At 42.7% G+C, this 22,594-nt stretch overlaps 1 non-coding gene across 1 annotated transcript; it reads right to left on the minus strand.

Annotated features, from left to right (window-relative positions):
- Positions 1 to 5,548: 5,548 nt before the first annotated feature.
- On the minus strand, positions 5,549 to 5,655 carry LOC141593636 (small nucleolar RNA R71). The gene has a single exon (XR_012521710.1). It is a non-coding gene; the product is annotated as a small nucleolar RNA R71 (small nucleolar RNA).
- Between the last annotated feature and the right edge of the window lie 16,939 nt (positions 5,656 to 22,594).

The following is a 22,594-nucleotide window of genomic DNA, read 5'->3' on the forward strand; positions in this document are numbered from 1 at the left end:
GCTCCTGAGCACCTCCCACCGACTGAGCTGTTAGAAGCGATTGATTCTGATGATGAGGAGTATGAGGATGTACCTCGGCCGAGACAGACGTACCTCATTGATGATATGATCCTTCAGGTTATGCCCAAGTCGAAGAAGGGGGAGAATGTGAGAGCGGCGGAGGATAGACCCAGGTTAGGGGGAGGGCCACGTCGTGTGAGGGAGAGGACGGCTGAGACCCAGCCACAGCCAGCAGCACCACCACAACACCCTTTTCCTTGCTATCCCTACCTTGATACCCCAGAGACACGTGCGAGCTACTTGGCAGAGAGAGTGTCCTCTACCTTGACGCTCCGGAACATGCACGAGATGGCATATACTCAGGGTATTGGGACCGAGGGACCGCATCCAGTGTGGTGGAGCGGAGTTGGAGACTACAGCGGGGTTTTCAACTCCTACGGGGTGGACATGTCCGCGTGGGGAACACCACAGTCTTTTGCTTTTGGCGGTTTGACCCCATGGTATGTGAGTCCAGAGGGTGGAGCAGGGGATAGTGCGGGTCTTGGGGCTTCGGGGGAAGGTACTTCAGGAGGTGACGGAGCGGAGGATTACGTCATGGGGAGCAGCAGCAGCAGCAGGAGTGATACTCCTTTCTTTTTCTTTTGAGTATGGTTGTTGGTTATGTTGGATATTAGTTTATTTCCTTTAAAACTTATTATGTTTGTTTGTATTGGTGCCCATAAGGCCGTATTTGCTTAGCTTAGACTTGTTTACAGGGTTTTGGGTCGGTTTATCATCCCGACTCGCGGTTATGCGATATTATACGTATATCTTGTGTGGTGTTAGGAAGTTTTCGAGGAGTTTTGACCTGTGGCCACTCGACCAAGTGCCCCTCACTCGATCGAGTAGCTGCAGATGTGGCAGGTAAGGAGCCTTCTGATCTCGGTCTACTCAATCGAGTAGCTAAGACACTCGATCGAGTAGGGTCAGCTCGATCGAGTACCCTATACAGTCGATAGAGTAGCACTGTTTCAGGGACATTTTGATAATTAAAATTGTTTTAATGCTTATATTCTTGCATGTTCGATGTTTAACATAGTTGCTGTCGATTAGTCTTATGTTTGGACCGTTAATTTGATATGTTGGAAGCCGTACTTGGTTTATGAATGCAAATTTGTGACGAATAGTGCAAGTAGTAGTTGATTCTTATTGCATTCATTTGCCATCTTCAATGCCTACTAGCTTAGTAGCCTAACTTATTTATTATCAAAAAGACTCGTTCTTTATTTCACAGAATTCACATATTTCCTTTATATACAAATAGATACATACATGTGTTCATGATTGTTGCTAAACATTCGAGTAAAGTAGCGGATGCATTTATAAATTCATGTTGATTATGATTAAAGAGTAATGTCAACAAGGGAGTTTTTATGTGTTGGGTAAATGACAAGAGATAAGTATTTGTACTGAGTGTAATAATTCGGTGGTGAACTTCGGGGACGAAGTTCCTTTTAGAGGGGAAGAGTAATGTCGCAAAATAAAAAGACAAATATTGTAATAATCTTGTTATTTGTTCATAATGTTTTCTATTGTTCTTGTTATATTTCCAGCATGAAGTTATAATTGTTTTCATTGTTTGATGAGTAAATTGGTATATTTATGTAAAGGTTGAGTAATTTGTTATCAAAGGTAGTACAGCTTTGAGTCATGCATTGTAATAGGATCGTTTGGTAACATGTTAGTGTTGTGTGACATATTTAGTGTTGGAAATCATGGACTAGTGAGAGTATAGTTCCATAGCTGCGTGGCTAAAAGTTCGGAGTAGTTGTGTGGTCGTTAGTTGTGTTAGTACATGTGGTGAATTTGGTAATTAAAGTTGTGATTCGTAGAAGTTGGTGTATATGGTATTAGACAGTTGGTGATGATGACATGGTGGGTTAGTACTTCTAGAGAGTAGTGATCTATGTCGAAAGAACGGTGGTGTCGACCTTGTTCCGTGTCTTGTGCGTTGGGGAAGGGTGAGTTGAACTTCAGGGACGAAGTTCTTTTTAAGGGAAGAAGACTGTAATACCCATCCTTTTAGGGACTCGTTGACCAACCTTGACCGACCTTGGGAGCAGGTGGTATCACTTAGTGATGCGTGTCAGAGTTACCATTTGCCTTGTTTGCCTTTCTATGTGGGTGGCACTCGATAGAGTAGAGGCTACTCGATCGAGTAGCTTGGGTACTCGATCTAGTAGGGTCACTCGATCGAGTATGTTAGTTACTCGATCGAGTAGCGTCTTTTCAGCGAAGGTTTATAATCGTGTTTCGTCAAAACCGCAAATCATTTCTGCCTCTTTCCTCTAAACCTAGATGTCGTCCCTTCCTCTTCCCTTCACCAAATACCTTCCATGGGAGCCTTTGAGGGTGCTTGTGCTATAGAAGTGCATAGCTTGAGTCGGGTAGCAGTTCCTTTGCCAGATTTCCATATGTAGGCATGTCATCATCATCATCCGTGTCTTTGTGTTTTCAGTTAGGGTTAGAAGGGTAATGATAGAGGATTGTATTGTGTGTATAGGTGTTGCTTGACTGCTGGGTGTTGCGTGTGTCGACTCGGAATCGTTACAGTCGCTTAAAGGTAGGTTTGCCTACTCAGTTTCTGCGGATTATCTAGTGTGTCGGTTGCTGCGTTGTTGTTGTGTTGTGGTTGTGACCGTGTGGTTGAGTATACATGGTAATCGGTTGTTGTATGCTGTTTTGTTGATTGTTGTTGGATTGCAGCTGTCTATGATTATTGTTGTTGGTTCTCGAGGTGCGTCCTCGGCTGAGTGGGGTCACTTGCGGGTGTGGCTTCACGCCCTAGTTTCGCCCTCCGTGGAACCCGCCACGGGAGGAGATGTGCACATTAATAGGACAGGGTTATCGCTCGATATGATGAGCGGGGCTTAGGTGGGAACGGCTGCGGTCCCCCACTGGCAGGGCTGGTCCAGTGGACAGTCGATGACGGAGATTGGTTTGAGTGGTTGTGACTGTGTGTGTGTTTGGTTGTGGTTGTTATAGGTTGGTTATGTTTGTTGTGTCTTGTCTCAGTTACTGACTGATGTGACCATAATTAGAGCATATTTAGTCCCCGAATTAGCCTTGTTCCCATGCTTTTTAGTGCATATTTGGGTCATTTATTGTCTTTAGTTCTTTGTTTTGCATATTCTTTGAGGTTTTGTGTCCTTGGTAGGAAAGGAGTGCAAACCTTGCATTTTCATGGCAAAATGAGGCTAAATTTATTGAATTCAATGACCAAGCATCAAGGAGAGACAAGATTAGAAGGCCTTTGTACATACTATAGTAGATGTGCAATGATGAGAAAAGATCCTTTCATCCCTGAGGAAATCCTCAAGGATTTTATGAAGAAAAAGGAAGAAAAGAAGAAGGAACAAGACTGCCTGACAATCCGTGCGGATTGTCTAGAAGACGCCCGTCTTCACACCACAATCCGTGCGTCTTCACCCCCAAGACGCCCGAGCAAATGCTCCAGAAGATGCCCGTCTTCAACACCTGGACGCCCGGGCAGAAGCTGCAGAATCCGCCCGTCCCAGGCTAAAGACGCCCTGATTCCCAGACAGACCCATTTCGTCTTCTTCAAGCTTCAAGGAAGGATGCACATCTTTTTCTAGAGACCAGAGTCTCCCTAGAGACCGGAGTCTTCCCAAAAAGACCGGCGTTTCCTCAACAAGGGACTTAATCGTCATTTAAGCCCTTAGTTAACCCTAATTCATACACCTAATCCCCACTATAAATACCCCATTAGTCTAATTAGAAGAGCATGTTCTTCTTAGCAATCTTTAGAGTAGTTAATATCAATCAAATCTCTCTTTAATCTTGTAATCAACATTTAATCAAGTTTTAATACAAGTTTTATTTCCTTAATCTCTCTCTTGTTCATCCTTTATTTTGGGTAATTGAAGATTATTTGGGTTATTATTGGGAGATTGACAACCTCTCAATCAAGCATCAAGTACTTCTTTTATTCTTTGCTTTAATATTGGAATCATTAGTAGGTATAATTCTCTTAATCCCTCTTTAATTAATGTTAATCACTTTCAGTTATTCATCATGTTTAATTTTGTTGGTATGATTGACAACCTTGCTAGCATGTTCAACATGATAATGAGTGAGTAGTTTCCTTAGCTAGGGTTAATGGGTAATTAGGGGAAACCAACATGGGGGATGATTCATGCTTAAAGTAATATGCTTTCATAATTTATTTGCTTGCTTGTTGTGATCTCAACTTATGCACATGTTATGTTTGATGAAATGTGAGCCTATGAATCCTTGCATTTTTTTACCCATCACCTATTTTCAATGAGACTTGTAAGACATAAACCAACTCGAGTCTCATTAGACCATGCATATTCTTGAGTAGGGAAGATTAAGTCGACTTGTAGGTGTTGTACAATCTAATCGATTCGGCTCCGGGACCCAAACTTTCCTAGGATTGTAAGATATAAACCAACTCGATCCATCACAACAATAATGGCTTGCTTATAACTTGAGAATATGTTTGTATGATCAATTCCCATGAATCCCCTATGACCCCATGACACCCTAGTGCATTTTATCAATTGTTTACATCTCTTTTAATTCATCTTGCTTGTTTACTTTCATTGCTATTTAGTTTAGTGATCTTCTACATCAAACCCCAATTGTGACACCCTTAAGACACCGCTAGTTGCAATAGAAATCTCATCTCAATTCCCGTCCCTTGGGATCCGACCTTTACTTGCCTCTTTACTAATTGTAGAGTTGTTTGTGAAGTTATAAATTGTGTTTTGGTCTAGGTGCTCCGAACGACAAGTAACCGAAAAATAGTAACCCGAGCAAAAATGGCGCCGTTGCCGGGGACGGTGTTAACTTGATTTAGTTTTTCTTATATTGTTATTAGTTGTGTCTTTCTTTGCCTCGGGGAAGTAAAACTCCTCAAGGTTTGTTCTAATTGTTTTCGGGTTGTTTGATATTTTGCATGTCTAGAAGGTCACAAGGTGACTTGTTACCCTTTGATCGCGAAATTGAAAGAACTTTGACAACCAATAGGAGACTTGCTAGGAGAACTTTGAGAGGTATTGGTGAGGTTGTAGATATTCAACCAAATACTATTGAGTTCATCAACCCTTTTGCAAGAGAAGGTGAGGAGAACCCAACACAAAATCAACCCACAATGCCTAAGTTTTCATCACATTCCGTACCCACCGAGGAGAACCTACCCAATGGTACTCCCACACCACAACATCTAACCGGAAATTTTATTGACAAATACGCATTTATCCAATTAGTCGAAAGAAGCCAATTTGAGGGGATGCCTAGTGAAGACCCTCATTCTCATATGGAGACTTTTTGTGACTATTGTGATGCGATATCTCAAACCGGTGTAACTCAAGACCAAATTCGATGGGTCTTATTTCCTTTTTCTCTAATTGGCACCGCAAAACAATGGTTGAAGGGCCTTGATAAGGCTACTCTCGGAATTGATTCTTGGAAGAAGTTGGCTCTAGCTTTCTACAAAAAGTTCTATCCATCGGAAAAGACTAACATGCTAAGGGCTCAAATCACGGGCTTTAAGCAAAGGGATGAAGAATCTTTGTATGAAGCTTGGGAGCGATTTAAGGGAATTTGTCGCTCATGTCCTCATCATGGACTTAGCGAGTGGTTCTTGGTACAACAATTTTGGAACGGTCTTTATGAAGATTCAAGGAACATTCTCAACATGGGATCAAATGGAATGTTCACCGAAGTTAATGACAATCAAACTTGGAACAAAATTGAGGAAATGGCGGTCCATAACTCACAATATAGTAGACCTCGCAAGGCTACTAGAGGGGGAAAGCATGAAGTGGACTCCATTACTCAATTGGGTGCTCAACGTAGTGCTCACATTGATACCATCAATTCGAAGTTTGAAAAAGCTATGGCTAGACTTGAAGAAGCCTCAAAATCACCAAAGCATCATGTTAATGCCATGACGGCATCTTCATCAATCCCAAGTGGGATATGTGAGAATTGTGGAACTTTGGGACATGACCAAGGTGAATGTAGGGGAAAAAATGAACAAGCGAATGCTTTCCAAGCATACAAGAGTGGTACTCCTTATTCAAACTATTACAATGAAAACACCAAATTACATCCAAATCTCTCATACAAAAGCCAAAATGTTCAAAACCCTCAACCAACATACACCCCACCTCCCATGAGAAACCAAAATCAAAGACCCTTTTACAACCAAAACCAAGGTTACCAAAATCAAACTCCATACAATCAACAAAATGACCAAGATTTTGATGTTCAAAAAGCGGTCCTCCAAATGCAAAAGAATCAACAAGAGTTTTTCACTCAAATGAAAAAGGATAGTTAAGCAAAGGAAATCACCATCAACAACATCCTAGCTCACGCCAAAATGTTGGAAACCCAATTGACTCAACTAGCATCTTCAAGCTCACAAAGAGAAAAGGGGCAATTACCACCTCAAAGTAATCCCCCAAGACATGAAACGGTTAGTGACATTCACTTGAGGAGTGGTACAAGGTATGAAGCACCGAAGAAGCAAGTTGAGGATGAAGTTGTGGAAGCTAGTGACAAAGATGAAATTGTACAAAACTCCAAGGATGGAGAACCATCAAAAGAAGGAATTTCAAAGAAAAATGAAGACAAGGTCAAGGAGAAGGAGCCCATTATGATTAGACTTCCTTTTCCGAGTCGTCAAGCCAAGCCCAAATTTGATGACCAACTTGGAAAATTTATGGAAATTGTGAAGAATTTGGAAGTCTCAATTCCTTTCACGGAATTAATCAATCACGTGCCGGCCTATGCAAAATACATGAAAGACATCCTCACAAAGAAGAAGTCGATCCGGAAGCTTGAGACTATCACCTTCACTAAGGTGAGTAGTGCAACCCTTCAAGGGAGTTCACCCCCAAAACTCAAAGATCCGGGAAGCTTCTCAATACCGTGTACCATTGGCGACACCACGATCAACAAAGCTTTATGTGATCTAGGGGCTAGTGTGAGTGTTATGCCGTACTCGGTGAGTAAAAGGTTAGGGATGGGAGAGCTTAAAAGTACCAATATCACACTTCAAATGGCCGATAGATCGACGAAGACACCATTAGGGATATGGGAAGATGTTCCCGTAAGAGAGGGGAAATTTTTCATCCCAGTGGACTTTGTCATTGTTGACATGGAAGAAGACTCCAACATTCCAATCATTCTAGGAAGACCTTTCTTACACACCGCGGGTGCGGTAATTGATGTGAAGCATGTAGAGCTCACTCTAGAAGTGGGAGATGAGAGCATAACTTTCAATCTTGACAAGACCATGAGAGCTCCCCGTTTGCATGAACCATGTTTTATGGTTGATCATTATAGCCGAAAGGATGATAGGAAGAAGTCGGAATTCCAATGGAAGAAGAAAATTGAAGATGCTCCATTCAAAGAGCAAGTGAATTGTAACAAAGAGAGCTTGAAAAGCTCACCAAAGTCAAGTAATGAAGAGGATGACCTCATAGGCCAAGACAAGAAAGTGGGAGAGTTGTCTCTATCAACTCAAGAGATCTTTAGTGATCAAGTAGATGAAGTTTGTGGTCTTTAGGACGATGAGTTTGAAGGGATTTTCAATCCCTATATTGGTAATGTTATCGATCAAGACAGACAACAAGGGAAAAGGTCTATCGAAGACCTTTATCATGATAATGAACAAGCTTTTGATTACTTCTTCAAGGTGTTGAGCAACATCAACAACACCTTGGACATGCCCCCATGACATCTCACTAAGGATGAGAGTTTGGTGGAGTCCTCCCTAAACCACCATTTGTAAATATTTCTAACCCCCTAACTCGCATTTTAATTCTTACATTGCATTTTTGTCATTTTTGGATTTTTATGCCTTGATCAAGATAATTATCATTTTTTGAGAGAAGTGAGGGAGGGACTAATGATTTAATTAATGTGTAGTGCTTTAGCCTAGTGTGGGGATAGCAATTGCCTAGGCTATTCATGCCTTAGTAGTGCCCGTACAATGAAGAACACGGGATTTGAAGAATGAAAAATGACAAGGGATATGCAAGTGCACGGATGGAACTGAATCCGGGTAAAACAGGGAGAATCCGAGCGTCTTCATGGGAATCCGCCCGTCTTCAGGCAATCCGGGCGTCTTTGTCAGAATCCGCCCATCCATCTGAGCTGAAAATTTGAAATTTTGGGACTGTTGAAGAATCCGAGCGTCCTGGTGGAGAAGACGCTCGTCTTCAAAAATCCGCCCGTCTTGGAAGGAAAGACACCAGTCTTTTTGGCTGGGAAAAACAAGTAATCTCACTGTCAGATAATCCGCCCGTCTTCAGCAGAAGACGCCCCGTCCCGCAGTCGATAAATCCGAGCGTCTTTTCTGAAAGACGCCCGTCTTTAGGCGAGAATTCTCAAACCAAAACAGGCAGAATCCGAGCGTCCCGAAGGAAAGACGCCCGTCTTCCCCTGCTATTTCAAATTTTTCGGGTATTTTAAATACTTCATCCCTCATTCATTTCTTCATTCCTTCATTCAAAACACTACCCATAAATCCCAAAACTCAAAACCCTCATCCTCTCCATCACCAAAACAAGATTTCCTCAACCACATTCAACAAAATCAAATCAAAACTTCCTTCTAACAACAATTAATCACTCCTCTTCCAACAAAAATCAAACCAAGCACCAAAATCTTCAACCTTTGATTCGATTTTTGAAATTATAAAGGCAAAGCCTTTCATCTTAAAATCGATTTGGGTATACTTGGAAAGTGAAGATTTTCACTCTTTTCTTGGTTAAATCATCAATGGCAAGGACAAAAGGAGCAACAAAGGCACCTAAGGCAAAGGCACTCTCAACAAGACAAAAGAGTCTTCAAGCAAAGAAAGCCTCATTGGCTATGGTGGTAGGTAGTTCAAACTTGGAAGTGCAACAACAACAACCTCCCTTGGAAGCAACAACATCAACAACTCCGGAAATTGCTCAATTATCAAACTATCCGGAGGTAATTTTCATTTCTAACTCCCATAGGGATACATTTGCCAAGTATGCTAGAAAATCCTTTCTATCCACCAAGTTTATGTGAAGACGCCTTGAAAAAATTGGGTGTCCTTGAACAAACTAAAGCCTTCTTTGATGTCATGGGGTTGGGAAAATTGTTTGCTACAAGAGAATTGACATACCCCTCCCTTACCTTAGAATTATTGAGTTCTTTGAAAGTTACTAAGGTAGAGACTAGAGAAAACATCGAGTTTCGCCTTGCTAATGTGAGTAGGCGCATCACCTTTGATGAATTGGGTAAAGCATTGGGTCTTAGTGATTCACCTAGTTATTTCAAGAATCCCGGAAAGTATGACCCCGCTCCTCTTTGGGAGGCGATTTCCGGGAGGAAAATTGAGAACTATCATGCTAGTCGCGCTCTATTAGTCCACCATCCGGGCTTTAGAGTGTGGCACAAGGTCATCGGAAATACCATCATCGCAAGAAAAGACACTAACCACTTTACCAAGCTCGATTGTGTTCTTCTTGAGTCGGCCTTAAATATTGGAAGGGAATTCACCAAGCCTTACAATTCTCTAAGGCTTTTGGTGGAAAGATGGCTAAATGTTGATTGTGGAAAGCAAGGCACCACCATTATTGTAAATGGAGGTCTAGTCACTCTTTTGGTTAAGTACTTTGATCCGAATTTCAACAAGGATAGCAAGTATGTGGCGAAAAAGGGGGGTCATCTCATTGACATGGATGCCATGATTAACAAGTACAAGTGGGTGACTCATAACCCTCTTGACACCAAGTATGGGTGGCTCACCAATGAGGCTAGATCTTTCACTTTGCCTTCCTATATATGCCGTTTGAGTGTCCATCGGACCAACTACCTTCTTCCCCTCTCAAAAGAAGCCGAATACATCATCCGTCAACAAAGGGGTGAAATTGAAATGCCCTCCTCTTCCATTGTCACACCAGCCTATCCTTTCAAGTATCAAGAGTTCAAACCCGAAGGTGTTAAAGCAAGCAATGACTACATGACTCTACTTATGGAAGAGATGCACAAACAAGATTTTAAGGATCGGGAAGATGCTTACCTAGCCCAATACCCACCCCTCCTTCATTTAGCTAGGCAAGGACTACTTGATCCTTCATGTCCTTTGCCTAGTTGGGCGGATAGGGAAGTCTTCTTTCCGAGTGCATCTAGGGGTGAGATTCCGGGTGACGATGAGGTTGTCGGTGATGAGGTTGTTGATAGCATTGATGAAGGGCTAATGAAGAAGAAGAAGAGGATGATGAAGAAAGTGAGCAAGAAAGTGAAGAGGGAAGTGGTGATGAGTCCACTTCTATTGAGGAAGATGATGATAATGATGATATGGTGGAAGACTAGCAAGCTTTGGAGGCTCCTACCCTCTTGAGGTTTGTCTACTTCTTTCTTTGTTTTATTTACTTTATCTTGATCATGGTTGGAGAGTCCTAGCAACATAGAGGACTAACACCTCGGCCCCATTGAGGTGTTCTTATTTCATTGTTCCCACTTTTGAAAAATCTAAAATGACAATTTAGTTTCATGCATTGCATCTTGCGTGCATGAACTACCCCAACTTTAGGACATTAGAAATAATGTCTAACTCGGTTTGGGGAAGTACTTGCATACGCAACGGGAGGTAATCTAAATTACGCTCTCCGTCATAAACAAAAAAACCCATGCATCATGTAGTGTAGATTAGTGTAGCTTGCATTTAGAGTAGAATTCATGCATCATGCTTGCATGATTTCCCATCATTTTGGCCATTGAGGACAATGCCCATATTAATGTGGGGATGGGGAATTCTAACTTAACTTCTATTCAAAAATCCAAAAAAATCAAAAAAAATTGAAAAACCATAAAAATTTGAAAAATTTGAAAAAAACCAAAAACATATTCATTTCCTTTGTAGTGTAGTCATGTATATATTGTTGTATATATTGTAATACTCCGTATTTATAAGTCTTGGGGTACTCTATCGAGTAGCACTTACTCTGTCGAGTAAGGGCATGTTGCGAAATAAAATAGTTTCTGACCTGTTGGGTACTCGATCGAGTAGCTGGGGTACTCGATCGAGTAAGGGGGTACTCGATCGAGTACCTTGGGTACTCGATCGAGTGTCCGGTTTTACGGGGAGTTTTCTCGGGTTTTGTTAATTATGCGATTAAGGTATTTAAACATAATCGTCATTGTTTTAAATCACTTTTACAAAACCTAAAACCCTGTTTAAGAGAGAAAGCAGCAAGTTCATCTTCCTAATCGCATTCTTAGCAATTCCCGGAGTTCAGACGGTCAGTTCTTGTCGTAATTCGTATCGTTGAGTTCCTTGCGTCGAGGGTAAGCTTTTAATATAATTTTTATAATGTTTGGTTAAGATTGGTTAAACCCTAATTTAGAGATTGGGGTTTTTATGTGTAGTATGTGATGTATGGTCTATATGTGTTATATGATAGGAGGAGGGTTCGTAGAAGAGGCGTTTTGATACTTTTGTAGATACCGTCTCGCTTGTTGTGCTTTCGGTAGGATTTCCTACTCGGTATTAGTCCCATAATGGGGTATTGGTGATGTCTTTGTAGTTAGTTGTTTGATATGATGATTGTATTGTGTTTGTGGTTGTGATTCTTTGTTGATGGTTCTCGAGATGCGTTCTCGGCTGAGTGGGGTCACTTGCGGGAGTGACTTCACGCCCTAGTTTCGCCCTTCGTGGAACCCGCCACGGAAGGGGATGTCCACATTAATGGGACAGGGTTATCGCTCGTACGATGAGCGGGGCTTAGGTGGGAACGGCAGTGCGGTCCCCCATCTGTGGTGGGTCCGGTGGACGTCGTATTGAGATGATGGGAGTTGGTGGCGTGTGTGTGTGTGTGTGTGTGGTTCAGTTGCCCTCTGTTTATCTTATTATTGTTATCTATATTGATTGTGTGATTAGTACTCACCCCGGTGTTGTTTTGTAAACCTGCGGTGATCCATTCGGGGATGGTGAGCAGATATTGAGCAGGTATTGAGATGAGTACTGGGATAGCTGGGATGCCACGACATGATGATAGGAGTCTTCCGCTGTAGCCTTAGTTTATTTACATTTCAGTTAGACATCATTTGAGAATAATGTATCGTACTTTTAGTTGGTTTCATGGATTGTAACTATTCGTTAAACTATTTATAATAAACGTTGTTTCACTATTGTTGTTTGATTATCATTGCCTCGGGTAACCGAGATGGTAATGTCTTCATACCTGAGTGGTCCTGGTAAGGCACTTGGAGTATGGGGGTGTTACAAATGGTATCAGAGCGACGATCCTGAAACCTGTAACCAATGAACTTAATGAACATAGGGAGTCAATTAAAATGAACCCGGGGTAAAAGTTGTAGGAGCTAGTGCAAAGGCTTGGGAGACGTCCTAAAGTCGCGGGGGTCGCCCTACAACTTTGAACCGGTCACATGGGGAAGTGTTTGTCGAGTCATATGTGTGTTTGGTTAACTTGTTTACAAATGTGATGGATGTGTTGATTGATGGATGTTCGAATTGGAAGTTGAGAGGTGAAAGAAAAGTGATGATATATATATAGAAACTGTTGATGAAATGATAGCATGTTGAATGTTTTACAACGTGGCAATTAATAGCATGATTGTTATGATATAATATGTGATTTATAAATTTAGCATGTTAGCATATGACGTAATATGCGGGTAGCTCTTACGTATTAGTGTTACTCGATCGAGTGGGACTGACTCGATCGGGTGGGTTTTTGGCGATTTTGAGTCCAGAATCGAGTTTTGGGGCACTCGATCGAGTAACTAGGGGTACTCGATCGAGTAGGGGGTCACTCGATCGAGTAGCCTAGATACTCGATCGAGTAGGTAAGAGATCGAAGGTCCTGTTTGGTGGAGTTTGGGTACTCGATCGAGTATGTGGGGCACTCGATCGAGTAGCCCGTTACTCGATCGAGTGTGTTTGGGAACTCGATCGAGTGGGTTCCGGGCATCGTGTGTTCGTGTTTTGAGGTTTAGTACGTGTGTTTATGTTTACCCCTTTCTTATATAGCTTCAATATGCCACCCAAGAGAACTGCTTTGTACGCGAGAGCTGAGCTTATGACCGTGGATGACATCGTTAAGATGTTAGAGCACCAGGACGCTCTTTCGAGACCCGAAGAGAGTGAATGAGGACAAGGATAAGAGTAAGGAGAAGGAGGTTGATCATTCTAAAATCAGCCTCTATATTGCGAGGTTTAACCCGAAAGAATACAAGGGAGTTGGGGAGCCTAATCTGCTTGATAGTTGGCTGAGAGAGATAGAGAACATCTTAGACTTGGTTCATTGTCCGATGAGATGAGGTGGAACAAGCTGCGTTCTATCTCGAGGGAGGTAGCAGGCAAGTGGTGGGATTGGTGAAGGTGAGTGCTAAGGAGATATACACCAACCAAGGCTTACCAGCTATACCTTGGGAGGAGTTTCGTAGGGCTGTGAGGAAGGAGTTCGTGACCGGAGCATGTGAGGAGTAAGTTGAGGGAAGAGTTTGATAAGTTTAAGATGATCACGATTTGAGATGTACGTAGCCGAGTACTACGCATACAGGTTCAATGAGATGTCCAGGTATCCGAGGATATGGGTTTGAGTGAGGAGAACCTGGCATTGAGGTTTGAGAGAGGGTTGACTACCACGATTATGGATAAGTTACCTGTGGGAATCCTTACCGATGTTAAGGAAGCTTATGAGAGAGGGTGGAAGAGCGGAGAGGTGGTGGAGATGGCTCGGGGAGAGGTCCGGGTGGCGAGAAGAGGAAGTCGAGAGCGAGGGTGGTGGCCAATCTAATTACAAGAAAGGCAACCACAATCAGTCTAAGGGGTTTTCTTCGGGTCGGGTTGATCTTTGGGGCTTCCTTTGGGCGTGGCGTGGGAGTGTGAGCAATAGGCCGGGGAGTGACTGTTTTGGTTGTGGTGGCGTAGGCCACAAGAGACATGAGTGCACGAGTGCACCGGGATCTTTCGAGACTGCGCGAGCTTTCGCGAGCAAAGCACCGGCTGGATCATGGCCAAACCGGGAAGTCGAGTTACCAGCGTGGAGGCAACCGCAACGGCGGTAATTCTTATCAGAAGACACCGACGAACAACAACAACAATCAAGGGTCGGGTGCTAAGCCGACCGCATCGCCCCGATCTTGTCGGGAGGTGGGCGGAAGACCAGTGGCAAGTTGTTCATTATGGAGAAGAAGGCAGCTGAGGAAGATGCGCACGTTATCACCGGTACATTCCTTGTTAATGGTATTCCTAGGTTTGTTTTGTTTGATTCGGGGGCTTCTCAGTCGTTTGTGTCTTCGAGTCATGTAAAACAGTTGGGTTTGAGTATATGAGTCTGTTAGTGAGCAAGTTTTCATACCTTCGGGTGAGTCTGTATCGTGTGGGAGGTTGTTTAGAGATGTATCTTTGAGAGTTGGGCAAGTCGATTTCCCTGTAGACTTGCTAGAGTTTCCTTTTAATGGTTTTGAGATGATAGTTGGGATGGATTGGTTAGGAAAGTATAAAGCTAAGATAGACTGTCATCAAAAGAAAGTGTCCTTAAGAGGTCCAAAGGGTGTTAGTGTGTCTTACCGTGGGTTTCTGGTCAAACCCAAAGTTAAGTTAATTGCAGCTGTCACCTTGAAGTCTTATCTGAGGAAGGGATGTCCGTTGATCTTGTGTCATGTGAGAGATGACCGGATAGAGAGTCCGACAGTTGATGAGATACCAGTGGTGGGAGAGTTTGCAGATGTTTTTCCAGAAGAGATTCCGGGGTTGCCACCGAAGAGGGAGATAGATTTCACCGTAGAGTTGAAGCCAGGGACGGGACCAATCTCTAAGGCACCGTACCGTATGGGTCCTAAGGAGATGGAGGAACTTAGGAAGCAGTTGGATGATTTGATAGAGAAGGGATACATTAGACCAAGTGTATCGCCTTGGGAGCACCGATTCTGTTCGTGAAGAAGAAAGATGGGAGCTTGAGGGTGCATAGATTACAGGAGTGAACCGTGTGACGATAAAGAACAAGTATTCTTTTCCAAGGATAGATGACCTGTTTGATCAGTTGAGTGGTGCAACAGTCTTTTCTAAGATTGATTTGAGGTCGGGGTACCATCAGGTGAAGATTAGAGAGGTGGACATACCGAAGACGGCTTTCACGTCAAGGTATGGCCATTATGAGTATGTGGTGATGCCGTTTGGGTTGTCTAATGCGCCGGCAGTGTTTATGGATTTGATGAATAGAATCTTCAGACAGTTCTTGGACCAGTTTGTGGTGGTGTTTATCGATGACATCTTAGTCTACTCTAAGACTAAGGAGGAGCATGAGGAGCATCTGAGGATCGTGTTGCAGACTTTGAGGGATCATGAGTTGTATGCTAAGTTGTCCAAGTGTGAGTTCTGGTTAGAGAAAGTTGCTTTTCTGGGGCATGTAATCTCTAAAGATGGGGTAGCTGTGGATCCGGCGAAGATTGAGGCAGTGACAAAGTGGGAAGCACCGAAGAATGTTGCTGAGGTTAGAAGTTTCTTGGGTTTAGCTGGATACTACAGACGGTTCGTGAAAGATTTCTCCAAGATAGCTAGACCGATGACAGCGTTGATGAGGAAAAGAAAGGTTTCGTTGGGATGAGAGTTGTGAGACGGCGTTCCAAACATTAAAGGAGCGTTTGACCACGGCTCTGTCCTCGCATTTACTGAAGGAGCGAGAATTTCAAGTTTATACTGAGATGGCTCGAAGAATGGGTTGGGATGTGTGTTGATGCAGAATGGTAAAGTGATTGCCTATGCTTCTAGGCAGTTGAAGCCTTATGAGGAGAACTACCCTACTCATGATCTGGAGTTGGGTGCAGTGGTGTTTGCTCTCAAGATTTGGAGACATTACCTTTATGGAGCAATCTTTAAGGTATTTTCTGATCACAAGAGTCTCAAGTACATCTTCACGCAGAAGGAGTTGAACATGAGACAGAGGAGGTGGATGGAGCTTATTGGTGATTATGACATGGAAATCATCTACCATGAAGGGAAGGCCAATGTTGTTGCTGATGGTTTGAGTAGGAAGAGTGTACATTCCTTGTGTACAGCTCTATCTTTGATGAGGCTGAGGGATGAGGTAGCGAGTTTTGGGATTCATATGATGCAGAAAGGAGATGCCATGGGTGATATGACAGTACATCTGGAGTTTTATGATGATATTCGGGGTAAGCAGGCTTTGGATCCTAAGATAGTTGAGTGGAGAGCTGGAGTAGAGAAACGGCAGTGTCCCGGTTTTCTATTCATACAGATGGTAGTTTGAGGTTTGATGGTAGGTGGTGTGTTCCTAATGATGAGGAGTTGAAAAAGACGATCATGACAGAGGCGCATTGCACACCATATTCAGTTCATCCAGGTGGAGACAAGCTATACAAGGATTTGAAGAAAACGTTTTGGTGGCCTGGGATGAAGAAAGAGACAGCTGAGTTTGTGTCCCGTTGTTTGACATGCCAAAGAGTTAAAGGGGAACAGAGAAGACCACAAGGTAAGATTTAGTCTTTAGAGGTGCCTGAGTGGAAGTGGGAATCCATTTCCATGGATTTGATTGTGGGTTTGCCTAAGAGTCAACAAGGTAACAACATGATTTGGGTGATAGTGGATCGTCTGACCAAGTCAGCTCACTTTGTTCCAATGAAAGATACATGGACTAAGGCACAATTGGCTATGGCCTATCGAAAGAACGTGCTTAAGTTACATGGAGTCCCTAAGGACATAGTGTCTGACAGAGATGCGAGGTTTATATCAAGGTTTTGGAAGGAGTTGCAGGAATCGTTGGGAACGGCTTTGAAGATGAGTACTGACATTTCATCCTGCGACAGACGGGCAGACTGAGAGAACAATCAAGACTCTTGAGGACATGTTGCGAGCTTGTGTGATGGATTTTGGTTGTAGCTGGGAGCAGAGGTTTGACTTGATAGAGTTTTCTTACAACAACAGCCATCACACCAGTATTGGTATGGCACCGTTTGAGGCTTTGTATGGGAGGAGATGTAGGAGTCCAATCTGTTGGGACGATAGTCTCGAGGCAAAGTGGTTTTAGGACCAGAGATGGTGCATGAGATGGTGGAACAGATTAAGATGATCAGGGAACGGATGAGAGCAGCCCAGGATCGACAAAAGAGTTATGCAGATCTACATCGTCGGGACATAGAGTTTCAAGTTGGGGACAAGGTTCTTCTGAAAGTGTCTCCGATGCATGGAGTTATGAGATTTGGGAAGAAAGGCAAGCTAAGTCAGAAGTTTATAGGGCCTTATGAGATCTTAGAACGAGTTGGGGAAGTTGCTTATCGTCTGGCTTTACCAGCTGCGTTAGAGAGAGTGCATAATGTGTTTCATGTATCGCAGCTGCGGAAGTATGTGAGTGACCCGTCACATGTGTTGGAGGCAGAGAACTTAGAGCTAGATGAGTCTTTATCATACCTTGAGGTGCCTAAGAAGATTCTAGACCGAAAGGTTAGAAAGACCAGGAGTGGTGAGACAGTTTTGCTTAAGATCCTTTGGTCTAACCACGAGACCGAGGAAGCTACATGGGAGCCAGAGGAAGCTATGAAAGAGCGTTACCCTTTCCTCTTTGATCAGGTATGTATGGTTACGGGGACGTAACCTTGTGTAGATACCCGTATCCGTCGATATTGGAATTTATAGAGAACCCGACAAACACCCGATGATGATAGGACACATGTATTCTTTAGTTGTCATTGTCATTATTTGGAGCTCGTTTTACGAGGTAGAATGGGCGTCGTCGATGAAGTATTTTATTAATTTAAATGATATTTAAATTAATGTTTTTTTAAAGGGAATTCATTTTATTATTTTAAATGATATTTAATTTAATATTTTTTTAGTGAGTTTATTTTGTTAATTTGAATGATATTTAAATTATGGTTTTTTAGGTAAATTCAATTTATTTTATTTTATTTTGAATTTATTTTCCCAAGTTTATTTTATTGAAAATAAAATAAATAATTGATCTGAAAAATCATTTTATGAGTATATTTGATTTGAAAAGTCATTTATTTTAATTTATTAATTGATTTGAAAAATCGATTTTAAAAGCGAAGAACTCGTTTTTAACCGTGTGTTTTGAGCTCGATTTTAGCTCGGTTTTTAAGCCCGTTTCCTTTGCGAATTGGCACGAATCTCGAGTACACTAACCCACCTAGACCAATACCCATCAACCCATGTTCGAACCCCCTCACAAGCAGCCCAAATTCTCGTCCCAAACCCCTCCCAAGCAGCCCACGCATAAACCGAGCCCCCTGTTTTTGCGAGCCAATTCTCGAGCCCAAACCCGCTCCAAACACTACCAAGACCCGTACCCATTAACCCTAACCCATACCCTAGTATCCTACCCATATTATCCTAGCTTAATCACCAAGGAAACCCCAAAAACGAACCCTAGAAACCCCCCCAAAAGCTGCTGGACAGCAGCTATGTTCAGCTAGCCCGATTTGCCTCCCCACTCTTTTAACCTATTTTAACTCCTTATAAATACCACCCCTTCACCATACATTCATTCCTCTAAGTTCTCCATACATCCAACCATCACCCACAAGCTTTAAACCTCAGAAACAAACCCTAAACATCCTCCAAAAACCCTAAACAAAACCGACACACAAACTGAAACTGTTTGTGTGTCCCCTTCGAAAACCCATTCGTTCCTCCATCAAACCTCCATAAAAATTCGAGTTTCTTGTTCCTAATTAACCACATAACATCCATCTACACATTAGACAAAGATTTACGAGCCAAATTGCCCTTGAGAGTACACGAGATCCCTCGAAAAACAGAGTGAAATAACACTCTGTTTTCGCGGTTTACTCTTGTCTGTCCAGTTCTGTTTGTGCTCGTTTTTCGTGCCCAATAACCCAAATCGAGCAGGGGTTGCTTTAATATCCTTGTTCTCCTCTCTTTCTAGTTTCCAAAACATCTTTTGGATCGAATTTTCGTCGTGAAACGAGGGAGATATCACTGTTTTAAAACTGCTGTCCAGAAACTTTCCAAAACGCGTGTTGCTTTGTTACTTCGTCGACGACGGCCTCTCGAGATAAAATCTACCATCGATTACGACCCAAGGCGGTGTCAACGATACATGTAGGTTGAGGGTGCATCAAATCCCCTTCTCTTCTCTCTTTTTATTTCGTTTTTTATGCCTTTTTTTATCGTCTTTTTTTGTTTGTTTTTTTCGCTTGTTTATCGATTGTTTTAATTTAACTATGAAACTAGTTAGTCCGAGTATGAGTTAAAATACCACCATGAACACCCGCGTTGACTTGAGATGGGAAAAGAAACCGCTCCTTCTGTCGGTCGTACACCCCCGTCTCATTTACATATCCTCGTGTTCAAGGTAGGGCATAAATAAAACAAGTTTCTAACTTCGATCTTCGCTTTCGACCCTCTTCTTTGTTTTGCCAAATCGATGGACCTTAGGACCCGTTGCATGTTAGTTTAACTTCTGATTGTTAACCTATGACGTAATTAGATGACTTTAAATCAATTTAATAATCTAATTAGACACTTTAGGTGGCTTCGACGTAGGTTATAAAATCAATCGACGATTTCTGTAAATAATTGAATGCATCTATCTCTTTCACCTAATTTCTCGCTAGTATAAGAGTGCGTGATTAGCACCTTCTTATTGACACTCGATGAGTTAAATTAATTAGCGAATTTAACCTAATTGGACCCTTTAGGCCGTGTAGAATGCACCCTTGCGCGACAATCAATCAACATCGTTTTTAACTCGTTTTCTAACTTGTTTTTGATTCCTTTTCGCAATCATTCGATCTAATCAATAAATCTAACTTAGGAACTAGGTTGGCTTTGGTTGGGCCGTGGTTGGCCGTGTGTTTGGCCGTGTGTTTGGCCTTTCCTATTTCGTTTGTTTTTGCATCGTTCGTTCTTTATTTGTTTTATCACTTGTAATTAATTTATGTTTCTTTGAGTCACGTTTTGTAATCTATTTGTAATTAGTTCTCCTTTTTGAGTCAAAACCTTTTCTAAAAACCTTAGTTTTATTTGGTTAGACGGTTGTTCCCAATGCTTGTAGGAGCGTAGTAAACCGCATGTTGTTTAAAGCAACATGGCCCGGTTTATGCTAATGCATGCTTTGATGCGTAGCCCAATGTCTAATTCGATGGGATTAAGTGAGAGCACGCAATACGAGGAGGGACCCACGGCCGTGTGTCATGTAGGCCGTGAGTCACCTCCCCCCATGTGCACGGTTTTCAAGGTCAGACGGCCATGTGTGTGGTCGTGTGTCGTTTCGTATGTAGCATTTGTATTTAGATCGAGTTGTATCTTTAATTTGTTGTTGTGTCGGCATGAAATGCCTGGGTTGTAATAGGTAGATCCCAACGGCTCCCCCATTCCCCCTTAAGCCTTGTTTGTTTTATTTGTATGTTGTTAGATCAATCAACCCACATGCTAAATTACAACTTTGACAAAGTTAGTTTAGTTGCATCTAAAACGACATAGAAACTGTTGTCACATGATAGGGTTAAAATAACGTTTGCATTACATACATCGCAGTAGCTATGACCTTGTTTGAAATCCGACACTTGACTTAGTAGAGGCCGTTATCGACGGGCGGGGTTGGGTGTCCTTATGGGCTTCCCAACACGTACCCTCACCCCTTACTCAAGATCTATGGTTTGTGGATCCGTCTAAATACCATTGGATTACGAGAGTCATTCAATTCGAGTGATATAGGGTACAAGTCTTTATCTTTAATCACTCGTAGTCGATTGGCTTTATGCTTTTCGATGAAAGGTGTAAAGTTGACTTGAACGGTTCCAAGTTCCCAAAAAAACTTGGTGGCGACTCTAATATGTCTTAATTCGATTCGAAAGAACCTCGAGTCGATTATGCCGGGTGTGGATCCCTCGGACGCAGTTCCCGAGGGCCTTGTCCCACGATTTGGCGACTCCGGGGAAAAGAGGACTAGTTACACTTTGTGTTTCTAGGGTCTTTTCCTCCGAGGTGAAACTTGAAAAGAAAGTGTTGGAAAGTAAAACATTAGTCATAGTGCTACGATTCATGCATAAACCCTTAAGGACTTGCCCGGGCCGTCCCAGCGTTTCTTCGTGATGCGTGGGGGGCGACGTCCCACTATGCCAGGAAGCTGCACATTGCTCGCTTCCACTTCGCCTCGCGTGGTTCTTGGGAATGGGGACGATCTTCTAGGTACTTTACCTTAAGACACCTCGCTTTATAAGACCATGAAAAGGATGGAGGGCATAGACCTTCTTGTAGAAGACTTGCCGAGACTTAGAGATGTCTAGGAGCATACATCCTTATAGCATGAGAATGACAATGTGCAATATGTTTTCCCGAGTCCTTTTTTTCGAAAATTCCAAGTCCTTTTCAAAACCGAACTTTTGAACAACTTACTTTCAAACCTAGCATGATTTTCAAAACGCGGAATGCTGCCCAAATAGGACTAGAATTTCGGCCCAAATTGAGCTTTTATAGCCGGCATGCTGCCCATTTCAAATCTCATTTTCAAATCAATCCTTCGTTTTTCAAAATCAATCCAAAATGTTTCTCGAACCTCAACCAAGCATGAAATGCGTCAAGTCGTGTCCGGGTCATGGCCATGTTAGGCCGGGTATGTTTCATTTTAAGGGTCTAGAACACGACCTTGTTGGGTCACCCAAACTCACCTCTTGGGCTTTGAGTCATGTTGGTCGACCTTTTGGTCTAGAATAGTCCATATATAAAAAAAACGTCCAGGCTAGGCCTTATGGACGTTTCACTCGAACCCTGGGCTATGTTAGCCCAATCACGGGTTTAGTCACACCGAGTCCAGTTTAGAATCGAGTTATGACAGCTTGAGTCATGTCGTTTTTGTCGAGTCTAAAATGAACCGATGTCTAAATCAAACCGTGAGTCGAACCCTTGTTTAGTCAATCTCAAGTCGAGTCTTTGTTTGAGTCAAGTTGGGGTCGAGTCCTTAAGTGTGCAGGGGCTCTTACTTTAAATATTGACTCAGTACGGGGTTTTCTTGTAGAAAGGCCGCCAAAAACCCGACGTCAAGCAATGGAAGATGCTATCAACAAGCTCACTGAGGCCGTGAACCTCATGATGACTAGAATGGATGCAATCGAATCTAAGCTGAGTGAAGATTCACCTCCACCCCCTCCACCACTGACTGATCTGGAGAAACGGTTCAAGTTCATCGAAGACCGTTTGAAACTCTCCCAGGGGAAGAACATTCACTATGAGAATGCTAGGGCCTATGCCCCAGTTCAGGACAAGTTGCCCACGAACATGGTACTCACTGACATCCCAAAGTTCAAGGGCACCGAAGATCCAGTCCACCATGTTAAGGCCTATAAAGGGTACTTAGCATCAAGGGAGTACTTTGATATGCTCTCTCGAAATTTTCGCCCGATCTCCGGGTGAACACCGAAGGCGTGGTTCTACAATCTTGACCTCAAGAACTTCCCCACTTTCGAAGATATTACGGTGGAGTTCGTAAGCACTATCTTGACAATGTTGAGATTCAAACCAACATAAGAACTTTGGAGGTTATGACACAAAAGG

Source organism: Silene latifolia, chromosome 7 (assembly GCF_048544455.1).
Source record: "Silene latifolia isolate original U9 population chromosome 7, ASM4854445v1, whole genome shotgun sequence".
Classification (NCBI taxonomy): domain Eukaryota; kingdom Viridiplantae; phylum Streptophyta; class Magnoliopsida; order Caryophyllales; family Caryophyllaceae; genus Silene; species Silene latifolia.